Consider the following 14,241-nt stretch of genomic DNA (forward strand, 5'->3'; position numbering starts at 1 on the left):
AGATGCCAGGGAACCTTGGACATAGATAAAACAATCATTCCATCAGTTTGGGCCCCATGATATCAATGATAAAATGTTGCTTTTTCCTTACTTTTGGAGGACCATTTCCATATTTTCTTCTTAGTCTGGGGTGAGTGTTGAGGTAATAAGATGATTTCAATTTTATTTCCACTTTGCATAGGATCCATACTAATCCTGGAGTTAAGAAGGCCCATGGCAAAGAAAGACTGGTAGGCAGGATAGGAAACAGGGGCAACAGAGTCGAGTTTATAAAACACATGCCCATTTGTACAGACTTCCTTTATTTTGGAGGAGGTAAGCTGCAGGGCTGTTACCAAGAGGCAGAGAAGGGCATTGTTCAAAAAGGCATTGTAGAAGTTAAAGAGATGGGCAGCAGTGTTATTCATTGGAGTATTATTCCCACTACCTGAACTGCTGAATGAGTGGAAGAACACCCCCAGAGAAAGCTGCATTCATGAGAGAACAGCATTTTTATGTTAAATTATTTTTGTAATACTTGCAGATCACTTCAAGGTGGGCTGTAAAACAAATACTTCTAGATATTTAAGCAAAATCAGCACCACTGTACTATATTCTTCATTAACATTTTATTCTTTGAAAGTAAATGCTGTAATTGCCACAGATATGTTATAAATTGACAACTGAGAGGGTGGATAATAATGGGGCCTCCATGAGACGATATCTCTACTGGGGTATGATCTTGACTAAGAAAAAATAGCGAAAATGCTTAATTTTTTTATTTCTCGAAAAAATAGCATTCTATTTTTTGTTATCATCAATATTTTTTTTGGAAGATATACCTCTATCCCTAGGACTGCTCAGAAAATCTCAACTGTTATGGTTTTTTGTTTTTTCACTCCCTGATAAAAACTCCAATCATAGATGACTACTTCTTTATTGCTATTATTCATAGTCCTCTAATAAGATATACCTGTGTTCCCTAGGCTGTTTTGAAAATCTCAACCATTATGATTTTAGTTTTTTACTCCTTGAACCCTTTCCTTCCCCATTTTCATAAATGACTTGGCTTGTAAATATTTGACATATAGAGTTTATTTAAAATAAAAATACAGAGTGTAATACAAGAACATACATCTGATAATCTTGGTATGACTCTCTCAGCTGCTCTCTTAAATTATTTTTGCCCACCTTCATCTAGATTGTCCAGGAAAACATACGCTTTCTCAATTTTTCTTCTACAGTTTGGAGAAAGAGTCAAAATAATTTAGTCTCATTCTCCATGGCCAAGGAGAAATTAGCAGTTTGTCCTTTTCTGACAAATAGCTGCCGCCCCCCCCCCCCCCCCCGAGGGAAGAGACAGTTTATATACCGCCTGCTTTCCAATAATTTGCCCTGCCCTATACTACAAGATCCTTGTCCTGATCACTAATGAATATAGTAACTCTGTAGAATTTCCAGGCATTAGCTATTACATGGGGACCATTCCCTTTTCTCAGTTTATTCCTCATTCATCTCTGTGGTATCAACTGAAGAACTATTGGAACTAGGTAGCCTCAACCATGAGATTGCTTTCACTGATCTTATAGGCACAGTATATCCCATCGCAGAGCTCTGGACTCTTTTTAAAATATATGTTAACACAAAATTTAGACCTATGAAACACACAAGCATACCATAAACATGACTGAAAAAACCTGAACACACACACAATATCCAGAGCCCACAGCAAGCCTTTCCCAATATCCATTTCATGTTAGCCATGGAGAAAAAGTGGTCCTTGTGTAACTCAGGTGCACTCAAGTATGTGCCCTCCACTTCAGTTGGAGGGGATAGATGACCAGGCAGGAGTGCTGAGAAAGGGGTTTGCTATGCAGGCCAGCGCCATCTATTTTCTATAGAGTCAGGCCAGGACTGAACAGCTTAACTATTTACAGTTTTATTAGTATACAGGTAACAATATATAGACTTACAGGAGAGTAATGGTAAATATATACAATATCTAAATCACCAAATACCATTACGCTGTATAATCAGAGGCCCCAAGGGTCACACCACCTCAAAGGGCATGGGTCCCTATACAGGTAAACAGCCTCCCACAGGTCCCAGGGTCTGTCTCATGCACTGTGCTGTGCACTGGCTGGGGGTGGGCTGTGGCCGAAGCCGCTTGCCACTCCAGTCCCACCGAGGGAGTCTTCAGGGGCTCTTCTGGGCTACAGCTTCTGTCCACTGGTAGATCTTCCCCAGCTCTTCACTGCCTGCTCTTCACTCTGTCCCTCAATGCGTCTGCTTCATGCAGGGCATGCTGCTCCTTTTATTCTCTCCAGGGGCTCTGTTCCCCAAAGTCTGATGGACCTGCAGGCACAGTCTTCAATCAGGTCTGAGGGCTCTTTGTCCCTCCTCCCCTTTTGGGTAGGGGGAAGGCAACCCCATCCCAGGTGTTACCTGATTGGTGAAAACATTCCACCAATCAGCTGTGCTATTCTCCACACCCTGTGTGCATGTCCGCCACACTTGCATAACAAGTATATAACAAGTGCATCAGAGAAAGACAGGGGGTTGAGATTACAGTACAAGTTTTTCTTATCTCTATCGTACTAGAAAACAACACTGGATCATTAAGAAATATGGGCCCCATCTATATGAGCTAAAATAAAGTATCACTTCTATCATCTAAACTAGTTATAAATAGACTGTATCTCCCCTTTAAATGTTAATGCAAGATGCCTTTTGGCTCCTATTTGAATTGTTGGCAGATAAGATGGTGCCACAGTTTCCCTCCCTACATATCAGTCTTGTTCCGGTTAAAAAGAATAGAAGGACATTTTGGAAAGGATTTGCAGAGAAGCATGTTGAAATATATGTATTTGCCAAAATTTGTAAGGAAAAGTAATCAGAGGCAGAAAGTGAGACAAAGGGATAGCTCACTCTACCTTGATTAAAATGATAATGCATTGCACTTACGTGCTGATTACATAGCAGTAATGTTTGGGGGAGGAGGCAATAATGATGTGCTGATATTTCTACAGTAATGAAAGTAATGTAGGTTGTACTTGTCCAGAAGATGGTAGCTGCCAGAACTGGGACAGGACCTAATGCTTATATTTTTAAGGGATCCTACTTATATATTGTGGTACATTTTAAATGGGTTTAAATATCTTTCTTAAATACATTGCTTTTGCTTTGGGGCTGTGTGCTGGAAACCAGCTCTTCGGGATTTAAACTCCTTCTATCTTCTTCCCTGACTGACTATCCTGAAATCCTGACATCAGCAAGAAAAAAAGATGATTAATGGGCACTGTAGGCACTTCACCACCTCTGAGACCTAGGCCTTTTTCTATCCATTTATCTTTATCTTTCCATCAACACTGTGGGAAATAGGGGCAAATACATGGCAGTTCCTAGCTGAGCTCAGTGACATCTATCTTCTAGGGAAGAGTCCATCCTCCAGTTTATGATGTTTAAAGCTGTCCCCTAGTTTATTGACATCTTATCCTTACGGTAGCTGGAGGCAACCTCCCACAGACAGAGTTCAAAGAGGGTCAGAATGTAATAATATGGTATAGAGGTAGGATGTCTTTTTTGTTGTTGTTGTGCCAGTCTGGATTGCTCTATTCTGTGTGTGGGTAGCAAAGTGAAAGTGGCTCTTTGGAGATCAGAAATCTTGTCATTTTACTTTGTTGCCCACACATAGCATAGAGCACAATGGAGTAGAACAGCAAAAGGAACAAAGAGGCAGATAAACAACAGAAGAATAGGAAGAAAGGAAAGTACCACATAATAGGGAGTAGAGGAGGGATACCGAGGAGGGAAAGTCTGTGGAATAGCACATTTTTATTGCTAAAATAGTCTGATAAATTTCTGAATAAGGTGCTATTTGAGATGGTAGGAAATTATGTGGAATAAATGGTGAAATAATTGGTGATTCTGGAGTTCAGCCAGGAAGATGGAGAGTAAGAAAAACAAAACAAAACATGAATAATAAAGAATGATTGTGCACCCTGAAATGCACTCTCTGACATAAGAATATAGATAAAAAAACCAGGCTTTTCCCATACAAACTGCTAAATGTGTTGAAGCCCCCTCAGTATTTCCATAATGATAGTTTGAAGAATGTCTACAGAAACTCCAAATACATTATTTTTAAGATTCCATAATTTAAGTTAGCTCAGATTCAACTTTGAATATGGAAACTCAGGCTAAATACAGAGAGTCAGAAAGCCCAAGGCTGAATCAATTCAATCTGTTCATGTTGGTCTAAGCTGAGTAGATTAAACTGATAAGCAAGTGAACAGACGTTCACTTTTGGTTTTGGAAATGCAGCCACATGCCCGCAGTGACCCAGGTCAGAAGTTGGGGGGTGCTAGAGCATTCCACCCTGCTTCACTGGAGTAGATCGCTTGGGACAAGACTAGCTTGCTCACCCTGAGAGGAGGGGTTTGTGTGGGAGGTGGAAAGCATTCTGGGATGTTGGGGGACTGCGAGGACTTGAATCTGGAGAGAATGTGGAACAGAAGTTCAATAAACCAATTTAACCTAAATCAATAAAGTCGTATACTACATCCATCCAGGTTTACCTTAAACAGGTTTTGGTCATTTCAAAAGCAATTTATGAGCACTGAACTTTTGTTGTGTTACAAATTTGAACTGGTTTCTGATCACAGGTTCATTGTAGGCAGATCCTGCCTGACTATCCTTGTTTTGTTTTATGACCAGGTCACCAAGGTGAGGTGGATGTCATCTATCTGGACTTCAAGAAGGCCTTTGACACTGTTTCTCACCCCATTCATATATAAAAAAACCCAAAAACTAGTTGACTGCAGCATTGATACCTACATAGTCAGATGGGTGGCAAATTGGCTCGAAGGTCACAACCAGAGAGTGGTGGTGGACAGGTTGTTTTTGACCTGGAGGGATGTACGCAATGGAGTTCCCCAGGGCTTGGTCCTCAGGCCTGTATTATTCAACATCTTTATCAGCGACTTGGAGGTGGGCGTGGAAAGCATGCAGTCCAAATTTGCTGATGACACAAAGATTTGGGGAGAAGTGCGCACACTGGAGGGGAGGGACAGAACCCAACTTGATCTGGACAGGTTACAGAGGTGGGCAGATGAGAACAGAATGGAATTCAATGCAGACATGTGCAAGGTACTGCATCTAGGGAGAAGGAACCTGCAACACACTTATAGGCTGGGGAACACCCTTCTCAACAACACAGTGGCTGAAAGGGATCTTGGAGTCATTGTTGACTCCAGGATGGACATAAGCCACCAATGTAAGGAAGTGGCCAGTAAGACTAAGCGCGCCTTGTCATGCATCTACAGATGCATCGCAAGCAGGTCCAGGGAGGTGATCCTTCCCCTCTATGCAGCTCTGGTAAGGCTGCAGTTGGAGTACTGCATCCAATCCTGGGCACCGCACTTCAAGAGGGATGTGGCTAACCTTGAGAGGGGCTAGAGGAGGGCCACTCACATAGTCAGGGGTCAGAAGGCCAGGCCCTATGAAGATAGACTAAAGGGCCTGAATCTATTTAGCCTTCACAAAAGAAGACTGAGAGGGGATCTGGTGGCCATCTATAAACTCACCAGGGGGGACCAGCGGAAAATAGGTGAGGATCTGTTCCCCTGGGCACCATATGGGATAACAAGGAATACTGGCCACAAATTGGTTGAGAGTAGGATCAGGCTTGATATCAGGAGGCATTACATTATGGTTAGGGCTTCCAGGCTCTGGAATGGGCTCCCAAGGGAGGTGGTGCTCTCCCCTACCTTGGGGGTCTTCAAGAGGAGGTTGGATAGATATCTGGATGGGGTATTATGATCCCAGAACTCATTCCTGCCCAGGGCAGGGGGTCAGACTTGATCATCTGTTCAGGTCCCTTCTGACCCTAGAAACTATGAAACTATCACTTATATTGGTTTATCTATAATTTATGTCCTTGGCCATGTTTCCTAATCCCAACCTCATTAAAAGCAGTGGAAAGTAAGAAACAGGCATGCCCCCTTCCTGACCTCCCCTCCCCACTGCAAAAAAAAAATAAAAAAAAGTGTTGGAGCTTATAAACCTCTTAACCTCTGCTTCCTGGAAGCATATCCTAATTATTGAACTAAAATGGGGTAGGGCTCTCCTCTTCCAAGATTTTTGTCAGGCCAGAATTTCAGGACGTATGTGCATATGGAAGCACATGTCTGCAAGGCCAGAGCTTAGCCTACTCAATAGCTGTGTAGACATACAATGTATGAGGAGTCCTTCACAAACGATGTATAAAAGCTATAAATGGCATTAAGTGCTGTTTGGGCATGTAAAGTAATATGAAATTCTGCCTTACCTGCTTTATTTTCATGCATGTGCAATAAGTAAAGTCTAGAGGAATAAAGGGAAAAAATATACTTAGAAAAGATATCTGTACATTTCCCCAAAGCTCCTTCTCCTTGCCTGTGACCAGCCCTAGAACTAACGTCAGTCTCAACCTCATCCTTTCTTTGTTCTGGAAGTAATTTTTAATATGCTAAGCATAATGGAATTTAAGTAAGTTGTAATGGAAATTAGCACCTAAAAACATTGTCATACTTCTGTTAAATTGTAGCAAATGTTTGGGCCTTGAAAGTTGTCTTTCACTGAGAAGACATCAATAACATACCCTGTGGGTATCCTTAAGTGTAACTTATTTCATTTGCACTTAGGGCATGTCTACACATGCATTTAAGTGTGACTAAATTTACTGTGCATTAAGGTAATGCACTGTAAGTGATTTTTGGCAGGTGTATACTAGGTCTGTGTGAAGCTTTGGTTGCTGATTCGATTTGGTGGAGATTCGGCCTGATTCAATGGCCAAATCTCCAAATTCAAATTGAATCAGGAGACCCTTTAATCTCTTCAAATCTAATCGGAACCCTCCGAATCAATTCAGAAAGATTCAGAATGATTTGTCAATTTGGACACAGGCACAGCTTTAAATGTTGTTTCTTCATATCTCAAGGTGCCAGGCAGCTTGTGAATGCTGCGATGGTGGGGCAGATGGAGTGTCCCAGAGGAGTATGCGGGATCCCCAGCACGCTTGGCAATAGACCCAGAAGTGGACCAGAAGCCAGGGAGTGCACTGGGGGCCCTCCCACACAAACCTCAGCTTGGTGGCTGGTGCCTCCTGGGTCTGGGGGGCACCCTCCTGTGGGAGGCCCTGGATGACCCATTCCTGCACTCCCTGTTCCAGCCTGCCTGCCCTGCCACCCACACACACTCTATCCCTTGCTCACCCCCAACACCACTCTCATGACACACACGTGGTTGAAAAAAAAATTACACTAACAACATCCACCACCATCACTCCCTTAACAAACAGAACCCCCTCCCCTCTCAACCAACACAGCCCCTCCACCACCCTCCCTACCCACCAATAAAAATCTGCTTATAAATGAAAAACTATATACAATATTTTGGGTCTTTAAGCCCAGAGTGGGGAGTGATGGGGGGAGACCTAGGGCTAGAGCCCAGCACCCCAGCCTTGGGATGCTCCTTCGCAGGTCTGGGGGCCATGGTAACCCGAGTGGGTGGCAGCCTCATACATGGCAGGGTCTTCAGGTGTGTGGTGTTGGGGGAGAGTGGTGGGGCCAGGCCCAGGAGGGTAGTGGCAGGCCTGCGGTGCGGGCCAGGCCAGGAGGTCTGGGGGGCAGGAGGTGCCAAAGGACCTCCTCCCAGGGCTAGGTGGGGGCCTGCTGCAGGGTGGCGGGCAGCACCCAGGGGCCCTGTGGGTCCATGGGCAGGACCAGGCAGTGGGGTATGTGGACACAGCCATCAAGGCCAGGAGGGTGTCCATAGCTTGGCAGTTGGTTTCCCCCTGCTGCTGGAGCAGCTCTAGGTCCTCCTGCTTCTGGGCCTCCATCTGGGCCCACTGGTCTGCTTGTGCCCAGTCCCGAGCCTACACCCAGGTGACATCCTTCACCCACTAGGCCTGCTCCTCCCGCACCTCCTCCTGTACCTCCTGCTCCTCTGCCACTGCCACCAGCCACTGCATCAGGAGTGTCCAGTTCCTGGTGCATCACTGACACAGCTAGCACTTCCAAATGGCTCCAGCAGAGGGTGGTGACAACTTAGAGCCCACATCCCCATGGGGGCTGGTGGCATCTCCCCCACATACAGATATTGTCCCTGCAGAGGCAAGAGACAGACGCCTTTTGTGGGAGATTGCAACATTTCAGAGATAATGCTCTGCACCAGAGGTCATGCACTGCCTAGCCTCAGATCAGGGGTCGGCCATGCATGAGTGCCCACAGACCATGGTAAACTGTCTGCCACCTGATCCCCCATTCCCACATGCTCCCCTGGGGTCAGTGGCCCACTGGGTGCTGGCTGCAGGCAGCCTTACTCTTCCACCCCCTTCCAAGGGTGGGCCAGGCCAGGCTGCTGGCAGCATCTGCTGCTGCAGCTCCACATCCTGCTCTCTTCTCTACACCTTAAAGCCAACCACTCTGCCATGTTGCCACCCAGCCCACAGACCCCAGGCTCAGGGCACGTGGGGCTCCTGGACAACTGGGGCAAGGGGCTGGCTGTGCCCCCACCTGCCTCTCCACAGAGGGCCTCCCTGGGGAGGCTCCCCAGTGCTAACCCCCATGCCACCACTGAGCCCTAAGCATGCCCTGCTTAGCATGCCCCAGGAGGTGTGCAATGAGCTGTTTGTGCAGGCTGATGGATTCCCAAGCCACTACGTTCTGCTGATGATGATCCTTCTGGTGCCCCAGGCATACCTGCACTCCTGGTTCAGGACCCTGAGTTATGAGGGCAAGCCCAGGATGCCCCATAACCTCTGCTTCTATCTGGAGAGCTTCATGTGACTGCACTACAAGTCCCTGCCTCCTACTGCTGAGCAGGACATTGCCTCTGGCATCGATATCTTCCTTGGCATGTGACAGCCTTATGCCTTGGCATGAGCTCTGAGGACTGTGACAGTGAAGATTGTGATGCCCACTTGAGGGAGATTCCAGGGACCCGAGAGAAGGGCCCCAAAGATTATAAGGAGTGCTGGAGTGGGTGCTCCAGGCACAGATACTTACATCATGACAGACCCAAAGAAAGACAGCAGGGCGCAGGAAGATCAAAGGCGCCCAGATTCATTAGTTCCTATCAGTTCTGGTTGGCTAGATGTGGGATGGATAGCAGTTAAAAGCCACACCCAACAACAAGGAAGAGGAGGAGGAGAGAGAAAGTGAAAGAGATACATGGGAGGAAGTCCAGAGGAAGTTTTTTGGAGCAAAAAAGTCATAGACAATGCCCTGGGAAGGGTAAAAGAAAGAGGGTAGAAAACTCTCCCTTTTTGAGACTCGGAGGAGTCTCCATACTCACTGGCACAAAGAAATAAGAGGAAGCGATCGGTGGGATCTGGCAAAGAAACAGTTGTTTCAGCCCAGGAACCTGCACAGACAGAAAACAACTAATCATGAGTGGCTGTGAGGCAGGACAGGGGACCTGGAAATAAAAAAGGGACTCATGGTTCTGCAACCAGCCAAACTTAAATGATAAAAATAATATACATCTGGAGTAAGAATGGAAATAGACAGCCAGTATCCCCAGGGTAAGTGGGCCAAGTAAAAAGTGGAACTGAGCATGGAAAAAAAAATCTTATTTCGGCCAAAGGTCATCAGCCATTAAGAACAGCAAGCCTTCCTCTTTTTTTTCTTTTACATCAAGTCACGGCAGGCTAGGTGGGCAGATGTCTGAGTAAAAACCTTAATTAAAAGACCCATTGTGACCTCGAAGCTAACATGCTTCAAACCCTGACAACCACATAAGCAAATAACTTAATTGGGTTAACCAATTCACTTACAGGGACACAGGCTGCTAAATAAAGTTTTGAACTGTGTCCCACCTGTCCTCCCCTGAGGAGAAGCCGGTGTTGCTGTCAGCTGATGGTGATGCTGCTCTTCATAGTGGGTTCTGGAGCTACACTGGGTGCAAGGCATCTGCTGGGCAGAGCTCCCTCAGCTTCCAGTGGATGCAGCAGATAGGGAGCGGGAGGGGGTAGGGTGCTGAAGGCCCGAGGGTCCCTCCTCCAGTGATGCATCACCGGAGAGGTTATGGTGGAGGCTTGGGAAGGCCACCCTGCTGGTGACTGTCATAGGGGTGCAGCCTGGGACCTGGGACACTAGAATACAGGTCAGCTTCTACATAAAGGCCATGATCTGGCAGGCATGATTGCACCTATAATTGTAGCCAGTCACAGCCATCCGCTGTGTCTGCAAGGCCTTAGCAGCACTGCAGCACTGACCAGGAGTGTCCTTGCTCATGCATGCCACCTGAGAGGGCCTCATAAATGTGGGTGTTCAAGCACCTACCCTGCATGAACTGCCTCTGCATGTTGGCACAGCCCCAGAATACCACAAGATTGCCAACCTCCTCTGGGTCCAGGTGGGGGCCTGGGCAGTAGGCACAGGCATGTGCATGTGGGTGTAGCTGGGGCTCAATGAGGAGGATGATAAGGATGACATTCTCATCCCACGTCAGCTCTCTGGTCCCCCACACAGTTGTCCCTGTGTGGCCGGCCCTGGACAATGCTCAGGAGTGCTCAGCAGAGGGGAACAGCCAGGGACTGGGAGCCGCATGGCACAGGCACTTCACCACAGCACCTGAAAAGAGACACTGCTGGGAGTGAGCAGCAGCAGGGAGCAGGTGCTGGCCCTGCTGGCAGAGACAGCCAGGCAGCAGCCTTGGGAGGAATTTCCTAGGGCTAGGAAAGGGGTGCAGCAAGCTGCAGCCTTTTGCAACATTCACCTGTGGCCAAGCAGCAGCTCTGCAAAGGGAATAGGCCAGGCAGAGGCAGCCTGTGGCCTGTTCAGGGGGGCACATGAGACCTGCTAGCTCCTGAACAAAGAGTAGGCTCCCTCAGGCTCTCTGGTGTGTTGTCTCAAGGCACAAAATGGCTGATGGCTTTGATACCCTGCAACTAGGGGCTGCTAGAGAGCAGCCCAACCCTGGAGCAGGAGAGGTGGCCAGCCAGGAGCCCTGGGGCTAGGCTCAGTCTGGCCCCCTAGTGATTGGGTAGACCCAGCACTAAAGTTAGTTCTGGGTCACGTCTACATGTGTGTTACTGTGCATGAAATGATCATGCTTAATTTTGATACCTGCATTTGCAAATGCAGGTATCAAAATTAGGTATGATTAGCCTAAGTTACTATGCAGTAAGGGCGCGCACATGTAGATGCACATCCGTATTGCACAGTAACTTAGGCTAAGGCACATTAACACATCTCATGTAGATGCACCCTTTATGTATCAGTTCTTGGATAGAGAGGTTCACAAAAAGTATGAAAATGATTTGCTCCTACAAGAAGTTGATAAAAATACAACCTAACTGGCTATAACACTGCCTCTGCATATTAGGCAGTGAACAAATGCCCTATTGATTTCAAGAACATCCTCAAAAAGAAACACTAGTGCATAACTAACCATCACATATTACTAATTTCTTCAAAACTAAAACAGTGGTTGTAGGGTAAGACAAAGAAAATACATGTTTATCAATACCATTGGGAGATTGTTTCTGTAATGTTATTGTTATTAAAATGCATCCTCATTCTGTCCCTAAGCCTTCATTGGGAATTAAACATTTCAACACTAAACCATTACCTCACTTGGCAACACCTCATTTTAGGAGCATGACAGGATCAGGATGCAAAAGAAATATGTGTTTTCCTCCAGGGGGCAAAGAAAGACCTGTCCATCTCACCAGTTACCCTGCCATACTTCACCCAGGGCTCAATGTCAATGATTTTATTAGTAATATTACTGGCGTAAATCATTGAAAAATATTCATGAACCCACATTATATGTTTTATCATTTATCTTCCCCAAATCAAAGAGGGCTTAATAAGTGATCCCAGAATCATGTCAGTGGAATATTAAAAATTAGAATAGTTGCTTATACACTCAACCCCAGCTCTGTGAAAACTGCTTGGAATTCTGTCCAGCTTTATATGATTATTGGAATAGATCTTCAGGGCGTATTGTGTGTTGGCAATTGTGACCAATGAAGATAGGTTTACAGAAAGGGGGAGAAAAGAAGAGGGAAGTGGAGAGTTTAAGCTAACATAATCCTAGAAATAGAACTTCATACACTTGAAAAAATTATGGTAGGGATCTTTATATCTTAAAAAAAATAGAAATGTTACATGCCATATCATTATTAAGTGATCTGTGCATAAAATTCAAGTCTTGGAAAGCATTACTGTCTGATTGGTCTCCCAAATAAGTTCCTTTTATAGCAACTGCTGAAAACAAAAAGTGTTAATACACAGCAATCACATTTTGATGCATCTATATAATAGAATCATTTATGTATCATATTCCAACAATATATGAAAACATTTTCTTTGGTTGCTTCTTCAGAAACAATCATTTCAGAATAGGAAACTAAATAAGAATTAAATGAATAACTCTAGTTTGCAGACATCCTGATGAACGAATATATAGTTAGAAATGACATATATATTAATGGGAATATACTGAAATGTAGTCTGATACCCCTCTTCTAAAAAGATTTAATTGAAAAAACCAAGTTAATTTATCCAAAAATGATGGAGGACCCAACTCCACATATTTTACTCAAGCACACATTGTCTCAATAACTTTAGGGGCATAGCACTTTGGTAAGGTGATCAAAATTTGACTCTAACAACCCTAATTATCATGCTCAACTGGGGTGCTAAATTCTAAAGTGCTTCCAACTAGTTTAACTCTTTAGGGAATCAAACTCAAATTATAACATTTTACCCACATAGAGAAAAATCCTGTATAATTTAACATGGATTCAAACACCTTGCTAAATTTACACCAGATGCCAACTGCACAGTAGCCAGATATTACTGTGCAGTAGCATCATGTGGCAAAAATTGTGATGCAAAAGCAGGTATCAAATTGAGGCATGAATAGCTAAAGCACCTTAATGCACTTGTAGATGTGCTAAGGCACATTAATGCTGTCTATGTCGACTGCCTTGGGCCTGTGCATGCGTAGACATGTGCCTAAATTGCATTAATGCACATTAAGCAAATGGATATTAAGTTTAGGTGCATGTGAAAGCATGTGTAGACATGCCCTTTTAGGTCTAAATGCTTACATTAGCTATAGGCAAAAATAGGTACTGAGGCACACAAACATAACAGCAACAATTTTTATGTGCATGAGTTGTGACTGAGTTAGGAATAGTGTATAAGACTAGCCTTTAAACAGAAGACATTCCTTCCATCTTTGTAAAAGTGCTGGACAAAAGAGGCATGGTGATCATTCAGTGTAAATCCACACTCTCCTCGAACACTAAAGCTTTTCTTGTACATTTAGTCCTGAACATCCATTGACTTACTACACCCTTTGTTAATATAAATCATGTGCATTTACTTTGTTTAATCAAACAGGGATTATAATAATGCTGGGAAGAAAATGAGATATTGTAAGACCACGTGGGAGAGATAAATAAATAAATTAATCAGGTGAATGCACATCACATTTCAAAAAAGGCACAAGAAGTAAATCGGCATAATTATCAAAATAAAGAAAAAAGCAATTTGCTCTGAGAGTTAATAACACATTTGGTTTTTTTTTCCTAATACAAATAATAATTAGATAATTCAAGTGATCTTTACCTTAATAATAGGCAATCTTTTTGTGATTTTTTTGCAGCCATTTGAAATGCAACTTGATGGCTCAGATCTATTTCTTTCCTTTCCTTTCATGGCTGAAGAGTTTTCTTCTTGTTGAACTACCTATCTTTATCATACTATAGGGATTTAAAACTCAATTGACTGCTATTAGATGTAATTTGGCATGCAGGTCTTTAACCTGAAAATGACTTTATTTTTAACAGAGGTTGTTCAAGATCAGTGCAATCAATTTTTGGTGGGTTGGAGGTCAGCAATTTAAATGCAATCAATACAATAATAAGTATAAGGGTAGGAAAACGTGTTGTCCTGATAGACAGCAGGTAGAAATATAATATAATAATAACTGAGAAAATTACGATTTTCCATATGAAGTATCCCAAATACTGGACAACTAGAAACCTAATAGTTTCCAATTTTGTGTAATACCTAAATATTCATCAACATATAGAGTAAAACCTACAGATCTCTTTCCCAGGTGACCTCCCTAACCACAAGCATAGAATTATGATAACTCCCTGGCACAAAGAATATTTAATTTCAGCTTCAAGAGGACAGACTGACACTCCCCCTCCCCACCGCCGACCCGAGTTCTATATAGGCAAGTGATTATAACCCC

General features: G+C 44.2%; 1 long non-coding RNA gene across 1 annotated transcript in view; it reads right to left on the reverse strand.

The window, feature by feature from the left end:
- Positions 1-2,095: 2,095 nt before the first annotated feature.
- Positions 2,096-14,241, reverse strand: part of LOC102378046 — an 85,742-nt gene continuing 73,596 nt past the window's right edge. Inside the window, exon 3 of the long non-coding RNA XR_323595.1 lies at positions 2,096-2,334. This is a non-coding gene — a long non-coding RNA (uncharacterized LOC102378046). The remainder of the gene's footprint in view (positions 2,335-14,241) is intronic.

This window comes from Alligator sinensis, unplaced genomic scaffold, assembly GCF_000455745.1.
Source record: "Alligator sinensis unplaced genomic scaffold, ASM45574v1 scaffold231_1, whole genome shotgun sequence".
NCBI lineage: Eukaryota > Metazoa > Chordata > Crocodylia > Alligatoridae > Alligator > Alligator sinensis.